Raw genomic sequence first — 9,374 nt, 5'->3', positions numbered from 1 at the left:
GACTCATTGTGGAGATGGCCGCAGGAGCCCCGAAATTCTGCATTGCTTGGATCACTTAGCGCATAAATTCGACAATGATCGGGAACCTCTGAGGCCTCCACTGCATGTAGCTAAATAAATAAATAAATAAATAAATAAAATGACAACCGCGTGATTCAGCGCATATTTGCAAAGCCATTCATGCGCATCGAGATTTCAAAAAAATTACTTAACCGATTCTCAGCGTTGTATGCTGATGTGTGTAAGCGTATTACAGTGAATTGTAAACTCTTGTTTCATGAATTAAGTATAAAAAAGACTTGGAGAGAAAGAAAAGGTAGCCGTGTATCATAGTAAGAAGTCTACTACACCACTTTCGCAAAGGCAACGCATAATTATAAAATATGCACCCACCTTGTAGTCGCCCTTTAGGTACTGCTTCGACAAACGAAGTTAGTGCTTAATTTCCCTCGCCCATTGCTGAGCCTTGCCACAGTCTACAAGCTTGTCTACGAGTTTCTCTAAATGATGAAATGCTTCCGCTCCTTGTGCTGAAAAGTTATCGAGTCCTTGCGGAGAGTTTCGAACAGATGAAGATCACACGGCCAAAACTCTCAGTAGGGTTCTCTTACTCATAGGCCCAAAGTTGGTTTCACAGCAGTATTGTTGATACTGCTGGACAATGCGCTCTGGTATCATTGTTCTGATCACAGTGGGTGTTTTTATGATCTCGCCAGTTGACAATTTCAGAAGTTTTTCAGCAAAAAGAACATCTTGAATTACGTGTGGACTCGTTATGAAAGAAACAAAATGTTATAATTTTACAGGTTCAATCCTCATTCTCTTTTTCTCCTGGTTTGGAAGAGGAGCAGCTCTTCCATGTAACAGCTGGTGGCGTCGGGCAATGTTGTAGCGATAGCTAGTAACGGTTGGAATCAACTCTCTCATCTCCTTAAGGAATAACTTATCTGCCATCAAAGAGAGTATTTGTCGTCTGGTGCTCCAATGTTGCGCGTTCAAGTAGCTCTCAACAAATGCACTAAAAAGCTCTGTCCACAGTTGTTGCGAATTTTCAGGTGCCAGGACATCAAGCATTGCAGATATACATTGTTGAGCTTTCCGTCGGTATCTGCGTTTAGTACGCTCGTGCGCTGTATTCCACGGCACTGATAACGTGTGACGTACTGGACTGATGTCTCGTAGCTGTAAGAGCGATTAAGAGTGCCTGCCTGTAAAAATCAGACAAATTCTTAATTTCGCGGCAAGGGTCGAAAATTCGATCTCGCTCATATTCTTATGGTAGATAGGCTAGGACATGACAAAAACTATTGGATAGATTTTTTGGCGAAATATCCTTTTATTTCAAAGAAATATGCAAATTACCAACTTCGGTTAAAATCGTCATTTAACGCACCATTCTATTAAGCAAGTTTGAGAGCCTCGCATGCAAAACCACGTCATTCTTCCGTCTTTATAGCACTCAAATATTTTTGTACAATGTTTAAATGTGTACTGGGTTGGTTTTTAGGGAATGTTGCGTTATCTTTTTGGGTGCAAAATAATTAAATTTCGAAGATATGTATTTCATTCACTTAAAAGTACTTCGTGAATATAATTGATTTTCACCATGTGCGAAACCTTCAAATGGATTAAGCTTCTGGTGGTTGAATCGCAGAAGGATGATCTACAGATTCCTGTAAAAATTTCTTTGGGCAAATGATTGTGAGCGAGCGCTTTTCAAAGTACATCAAAAATGCAAATATTTGACCATCCGTCGTCAAATTTCAATTTACGGGTTAGACGTATATTTTAGCGTGCGCCACATGAATTGACCTATAATAAGTTGAAATAGACACAAAGCTTATAATTTTGAAATGTTCCAATCTTATTTGTTGGGAAGGCCAGGTCCAAAGCCGATTTGACGTGTTTCTAGTCGATCTCTCACCATTCGTCGCACATTAAGCAGAAGTTTGCTTTTGTTTACACAAGGTTAACGTCCGATGTACATCGCCAACTGTCAACCTATTATTGGTCGAATACCATGAATCTGTGACCATCTTTCTGCGCATATGAACATCACTGCATCTAAGTCAAAAACGGCTGAGTCATTTGTAGATATTTGCTTGCTTTGCACTGCGCCAAAATAATACGTTTGATCGATTGCTGACCATTGCTGATAAGCGTGTCGGCGCAGCACAATCTTACAGCCGTTATTTGTTCGTCACGCAATGCTGTCACGGCATACGCTGCACATTTTGATCCATTTTGTATAGAGCACTCTCGGGATAAATGAAACAATTTAATTATTGTTCATCTGTTTGTTCATATATATAATAATATGCGTAGATTTTCAGAGTTGGATTATTTGGTCGAAGACATTTATTGCTACTCAGAGTTTCATGCTCCTTGCGAAGCAATCATCAAGCAACTGCCAAAAATAACGGATACATAAGAAGATATACAAAATTTGAAAATACAGAACAATGCCCAGTGGCGTGACATGCAGAGATATGATTGGTTAAGCTAAGCGAGCACGGTCTTTAACAGGAATTTCTTAGAATGTCTACAATTAGATATCAGTTCGTTTCTGTTGTTCAGTGTTGCCATTTCGCGTTTACAGATAATAAAATATTTTTCCCATAAACATACATTACATCTCTTGCTTACATTGGAATATGATCGGGCCTGTTTTACCTTCCGCCATTTGATGTTGTACAAAATACTCTCATCCTTTAGGCTCCAAACATATTTACTTAATTCCGTAGCACACTTATACCGCTCGTTCTTAAATGAGAACACATGGTTTCTGTATCTCAACTTAAAAGATATATCGCAAAGACCAATGTATGTCTCTCTTGAAGTTGATGTCGTGACTTCGGCTTGGTAAATCAGGTTTTGGTCGTTGCATTTTCTTACAGATACATCTTTATAGAGAAATATTGAGAGAGAATTGACAGCGGAAAGCGATCCCAAGCATTTGCAATTCATTGTGTACAGGTGAGAAAATTTCAGAATGGTTACCCATTTTATGAATTCACTTTTTGAAAAACCTGGAGTTTATTCTTGTGCTGTTGATTGTTTTTTGGAAATTACAAGATATTTGTTTTTCCATTTTTGGCAAAACTATCTATTCGAAGCGAATTCCTTCAATTTCTGTTCAATAACCTATCACAATGTCATGAGAACAATCACAACATGAAATCTCTGTCACGCATTCGTGAACCTGTTTGGTTGCATCTTACTGAAAATTGTAGTTCATTTCAAGCTAGAGATTGCAATGCCTGTCTTAGTCAGATATTCGAAGAAAAAACTTTTGGAAACTTAAATTCTGAGGAGGCCAGTCTGTTTGCAACACAGCGGGCATTTGATTCTTATTGTCAGACATGTGAAAAAGACGTGACGTTCAACAGCAGAATTTTTTCACTTACGTGACACATTCTGGGTTAAAAAAATTTGGTTTTGACGTTTGTTCTTGGCCACTGTATGTTGCAAATGTTCATACACAGCCCGGCAGGTTAATTTGTAAAGACTGCAGATCTCCAACAGATCAACTGAAGATGAAATCTACAGTTAGTTCAAGATTTGTTTTCATCGAATTTGCTCCTGAAATAATGGAAGGTCTAATTATGTATGAGAAAATTGAGATTGATGATTCTTTCTATGTATTGAAAGCGTTAGTGCGCAACCATAGTGTTCATTTCACTTGTGCAATACACAGTGACAAAAAATGGTTGTACTTTGATGATCTCTATAAAAATGTGAGAGAATTTGCCAGCATTGAACTGATACAACAACAATTTCTAGGCGGATGGTTTTTTGCTGAGTTTGAATTGTTTTGTGACAATGATGTTAATGACAATAAAACAGCTTCAGCAGCTCAAACAAAGAAAATTTCAGAGAATCAGGGAATTGACAGTCAGCGTCTTTTAAATGAGCTAATTGATGTTGTTAGCGAAAATACAAACCAATATATAAATATCACCAAGTTCAAAACAGCGGGGGCAGTTTTAGTGTCAACTATTACTAGTAGGTAGCAGCCGACCAGTTCGCACGTTTCAGCACCATCAAAAGAACCCATGGTGACATCGAAAAGATCATTTGAAGATTTTTTCTCCCATGAGGAATCGTTGCTGTACAACAGCGAGCGTTTTGCGTGTAAGATGATGTCGCGCTCATCTCTGCTGATGGGTCGGTACTTGCTGCCGAAGTCGAGGGCCGTTGAGAGCAACTTTTCATTTATTGAAGGATAAAATTCACATACGTGGAAACATATGAACGAGAGTTTCTCTTTGTTCTCTAAGCTGTTAAACCATTGTAAGACGCTGGCCGTGTTCTTCCACTGGTTGATTTGCGTGCCGCTGATGATGGCGGAGTTAACTTCATCAAGGATGTGCTTCCTAACTACACCAATTTCAGACTTGGAAGGGTTGATAAGGCGGCACGTGGGGTGGTCGTTGCATGCTGGTTTGTGATCTTTCAAGATGATAAATGCCTCATTCTTTGCTAGCTTTTCAATTCGGTCGTCTAATTTGAGCTGTTTAGCTATGCTGGCTGACTACGTGTCCAATTTTTTTTGCAACAATATCGCTTGATTTCTTGTAGGTTTTCCTTACATTTTCTTTAATCAACTTGTCGTATGAGGCAGGGGTCATTGTATAATAATTGGTTGTTTTGTTTGCTGGGATTAAGAGTCTATCTGGTTTCTTGATTTTTCTCTTGATGCAGCTGCTCATTTGATTTTGGAAATTACATTTTAATTACATTATAATAATATGTGTATATTTATATATATAATCGTATTCTATAGTGTACGTAGACTCGGTCCAAATCACGTTTGTTGTACGTTTTGATGTTTCAGACAACAGCTGATAAAGCTAGTGCCTGTACTCACTAGAATTTTAAAAAAATCGCCATGAAACAAATTATAGATCAATGAAGCAAGAACTAGCTGAAATAAAAATAGGAAATCACAACGTGTCTAATTCATGAGAAAAACAGACTAAATTTAATTAGTAATTACGTGAGTAAATAGCCCTGGCCATGCCATTTTATTTGGCGTATTTTGTTTACCTAGTGGCGAGGCATTGGTATGTTTGTAACAGAAAATAGTGGACTGTTGTCAATACAGCCCAAAATTATTGTTGGTAAAATATTGTAAATAAAACACCTATTGACCGGTTACCCCCGCGGCCACCATTTGGTCGTTCCGATAAGGGTTTCATTATTGTCTTTACCCCTATTCAGCGGCCACCCAAAATTTAAACACTTTGTTTTGGAAAGGGCGATGGCAGATAAGAGTCTGAAATTGAAGGTGCATGACGAGTGATAATTGAAATACACGTCTATCATGATTGTCTTGAATTGACTCCATGTTCACTAAGAAATTTATAACCCGATAGTGAAAAATTAAATATTCAAGGTACACCAACCTCTATTTAAGCGGCTAGCCCCATTAAGCGGTCACCACCCATTTCCCCGGGGGTAGCCCACTGTATTACATGTAAACCAAAAATAATTGCACAGCGCGAAAAGACCTAGGTATGAGTTTAGCGTTACAGTATTACGCAGGGCATGTAGGTAGTGCTGGTCGAGTAAAAGATAACAACAGGGGCAATGGTAAACTATTCATTCTTCTCATTTCTTAATTTAATCTCTTCCTACTCAACACGATTGTGTGCTCCCAGTGGTTCCCAGCCTTACGGAGCCTTATGTATTAGGATAGAAATTGTCCTACCCCTACCCCCTAAAATGGGATGACAGTATTGCGTGACAAACAAGGAACCGCTGCAAGCAAGGATTCAAGCCATCAAACCATGATGATCAAACGTAATATTTTGATGTAGTGTAAAGTAAGCAACTATCAACAAATGACTTAGCCGTTTTTGACTTAGATGCAGTGGTGATCATATGTGTCGAAAGAGGGTCACAGATTCACGGTATTCGACCATTAAATAAGTTGACAGTTGGCGATGTAAATCGGACGTTATGTAAACAAAAGCAAACTTCTGCTCTATGTGCGACGAATGGTGCGAGAAACACGTCAAATCGGCTTTGGACCTGCCTTTTATAGCAAATGAGGTTAAAACATTTCGAATTATCAGCTCTGTGTCTATTTCAACTTAACATTGGCCAAGTCATGCGGCGCATGCTAAAATATACGTCTAACCCGTAAATTGAAATTTGACAAGGGAATGGTCAAATATTTGCATTTTTAACGTACTTTGAAAAGCTCTCGCGTCGCTCACAATCATCTGCCCAAAGAAAATTTTATAGGAATCTGTAGATCATCCTTCTGCGATTCAACCACCAGAAGCTTAATCCATTTGAAGGTTTCGCACATGGTGAAAATTAATTATATTCACGAAGTACTTTTAAGTGAATGAAATACATGTCTTCGAAATTTAATTACTTTGCACCCAAAAAGACAACGCAACATTCCCTAAAAACCAACCCAGTACACATTTAAACATTGCACAAAAATATTTGAGTGTTTTAAAGACGGAAGAATGATGTGGTTTTGCATGCTTGTTTAATAAAATGGTGCATCAAATGACGATTTTAACGGAATTTGGTAATTTGCATATTTCTTTGAAATAAAGAGATATTTTGCCAAAAAACTATCCAGTAGTTTTTGTCATGCCCTAGCCTATCTACCATGAAAATATGAGCGAAATCGAATTTTCGACCCTTGCCGAGTTATTTTCCATTTTTATGGACAGGGACTCTTAAGCTGCACCTGGGATTCCGACTTTGTCCAGACTGGAGCCTTCATCACTCTCTTCGGAATCTTTTTGCGGAACAAAAAGGCTCTGCCGTCTGGATGTGGAACCTTCTGGCAATGATTCACCACCAACAGTTACAGGACAAGTAATGGCAGGAATATCAGAGTCACTCGATTGTTCATCAACCTGACACGCCCTTTTCCCGCGTGGGTTGAACCCCTGAAAAGGGCGGAGAAAGGAGAAATCAGAGACTGCGTTAAGATTTTCCACTTTCATTAACTATATTGGATGGAAATTTTTCATAAACACTTTGAAGAAACTCACGAAGCTTAGACCACTTAGACCTTCTGTGATGTTTTCCACACCTCCTGTGGCACCCAAGTCCTGCGATTCTAACTGATTTTTTGTTTCTGCCAGGGACTGTCGACATCGTACACAAATTCCTTTAATATTTGGAGAGAAAGGATTAATTTATTCTTTTCTACTTTACACATTCCCCTTGAACAAATAGCTCTGAATGTGGCAAAAGAACAAAACTAGCCCAGGAAAAAGCCCCACAAACCTCAAATTGATTACGCAATCTGTATTTTACCCTGTCACAAGTCAGTCTTTTACGTTCCTTTCCTTTTTCCCGAGCATTGTTGGAAGGAATTCTAATATTTGTAAAATATTTCAATTCGAGTGTTCCCCACGCCATTAATTAGTTTTGAATAAGTCTTGACGGAGGTGAAAATGTTGAGTAAATGCCAATGTTTGAACAAGATTCCGACGTAAGAGTATTTGCAAAAATCCTGAAAACTCGTGAGACATGAAAATAATTTTGCTGTTAAACTTGGCGTTATTTTACGCGGCAGTGAAGTGATTTGAAGTAAGGATATGAAGTCTGTGATTCCCGTTAAGTACCCTGCGTGAAATGAGAAGCTATACGGATGTTTATCCTTGCATAAAGTGAGAATAAACATTGTAATCGCTTATCTGATCCGACGGGTACGAGGTTTTTCGTAAGCTCAAAAATTTGTATTGAGTGCTGCAAACTAAGGCAAGATTTCCGTATAACCCCATACATTTATTATACATACAGTTCTTTGTTTAACTAAACAGTAGCGAAAACAATAGCGCTCCTTTGAGACTTATCTTGTCGCAGACTTTTTTTTTTCGAATTTTCTATCTAAAATACGCAAAAACGGAACGATTTCTTGGATAAATTTTTCGAGTTTTAGATATAAATTGCGGAAAACCGAAACGAAATATCATAATTTTGTGCGCACTTACCGTATTTTTAAACTGGGCGCAGGCTTAAAACTGCTTAAAATAATAGCGGTTTAGACCTGTTCACTAGTTTAAAAAAGCTTAAAAATACTGTTTTAGGCCTAAGCAAAACCGGCTGCTTGCGTTTAGCTATTATCTGTTGCGTGGGTTAGCGACTATATTATACTAATTTTGTAAATGTAAACAAAGTGAAATAAAATTCTAGCCTACCTGTCGCGTCTCTCCGCGTTTTTTTTTCCCTTGATTTCCTTCCTCAAATTCAGACCCATGCGATGAGGCTGTGTATTTTGTTTCTTTCCTCCATGAAGTGGCGATCAGATCACGAACAGTGCATACAGTGGTACGAGGAACAATTTACGCATCTTTGCACACTTCACATAAGTCGGCGATATGCTTGATAATGTTTCCAAAAGGATCATCTCCATAGTGCTGACGCCACAACCATTCCTGTAGATAGCTTTCGAAGAGATCTTTGGAGGTTGCTGCGGTACGAGGCATACTTCGTTTGACTCCTCACCATGTATTTTTAATGCGCTGGGTGTGCGCACCTGTGTCTGGGTCTACGAAGTTTAGCCTGTGGTTGACTGTGAGAAGCGATTGGGAGAAAGAAAGAAATCACCCCCGCCCCCCCTCCACTTCTTTTATTCACCAGGGACCCACACATGCGATGCATGTTTTCGTGCAGCGTGCAACATGCGTTAAACACGTGAATAAGTAAATTGTAATGTTAATTTTTTGGAATGCGAACGAGTCAAGTAAAATAAAAATTATTTTTGGAGGGGTAATTCTCAACTGAACCTCGTAGTGCAGTGGTGTAGAAGAGAGACTGGTAAGCGAGAGGTGTGCGAAAGGTAAGTGGTTCGAGACCTGACGGGGTACAAGAAAAAACAAAGAAAAAAATCCGTAAAGAGCCTGGGTAATATGGAGATGAGAAAGAGGGAAGAATGGAGATAGGGGAAGAAGAGAATCGGCGAAAAGACAACGCGCAATAGCGCGCCAAGCGAGCAATCAAATCCTCTTTTATTCACACAGTACGTAGTAATTATCAATGTATATATTCAATACCTCAGGGAGTTGCTATTGTCTTCAAAAACAATAAAGCGCATACATAATTATTAATTCTGCATGCATAATAAACGTATGGGGCTATACGGAAATTTTTCCCAAACTAATTCCCCTTTCTGCTGCGTGTACTTTTCAGATTCCTTTTTGTGACCGGAGACATCCTGAGGCACAGAACATAATCTACTAGCTCTTCTCCATCCGATTCCAAGGCTTGATCAATGTAACGGGCAAACAGCCATTTCCGAAAAATTGACGGGCTTCACGAAAATCCCGCTCCTTGCTAAGATAGGTTCTATCTCTGTCTCAACAACTGAAAACTGTAAAAAACGCTTGTGGCTT

The 9,374-nt window shown here is 38.9% G+C and overlaps 1 long non-coding RNA gene and 1 pseudogene across 1 annotated transcript in view; one reads left to right on the top strand and one right to left on the bottom strand.

Annotated features, from left to right (window-relative positions):
* LOC149114133 (uncharacterized) overlaps positions 1–9,374 on the top strand; it is a 477,513-nt gene that overhangs the window by 424,166 nt on the left and 43,973 nt on the right. The window lies entirely within an intron of this gene.
* Positions 433–954, bottom strand: LOC149114138 (uncharacterized; annotated as a pseudogene).

This window comes from Orbicella faveolata, unplaced genomic scaffold (genome assembly GCF_042242905.1).
Source record: "Orbicella faveolata isolate gen_17 unplaced genomic scaffold, um_ofav_v1 contig_14, whole genome shotgun sequence".
NCBI classification, from domain to species: Eukaryota; Metazoa; Cnidaria; class Anthozoa; order Scleractinia; family Merulinidae; genus Orbicella; species Orbicella faveolata.
The sequence above is the reverse complement of the archived record's forward strand: the minus strand, read 5'-3'. Positions and strand labels throughout refer to the sequence as shown.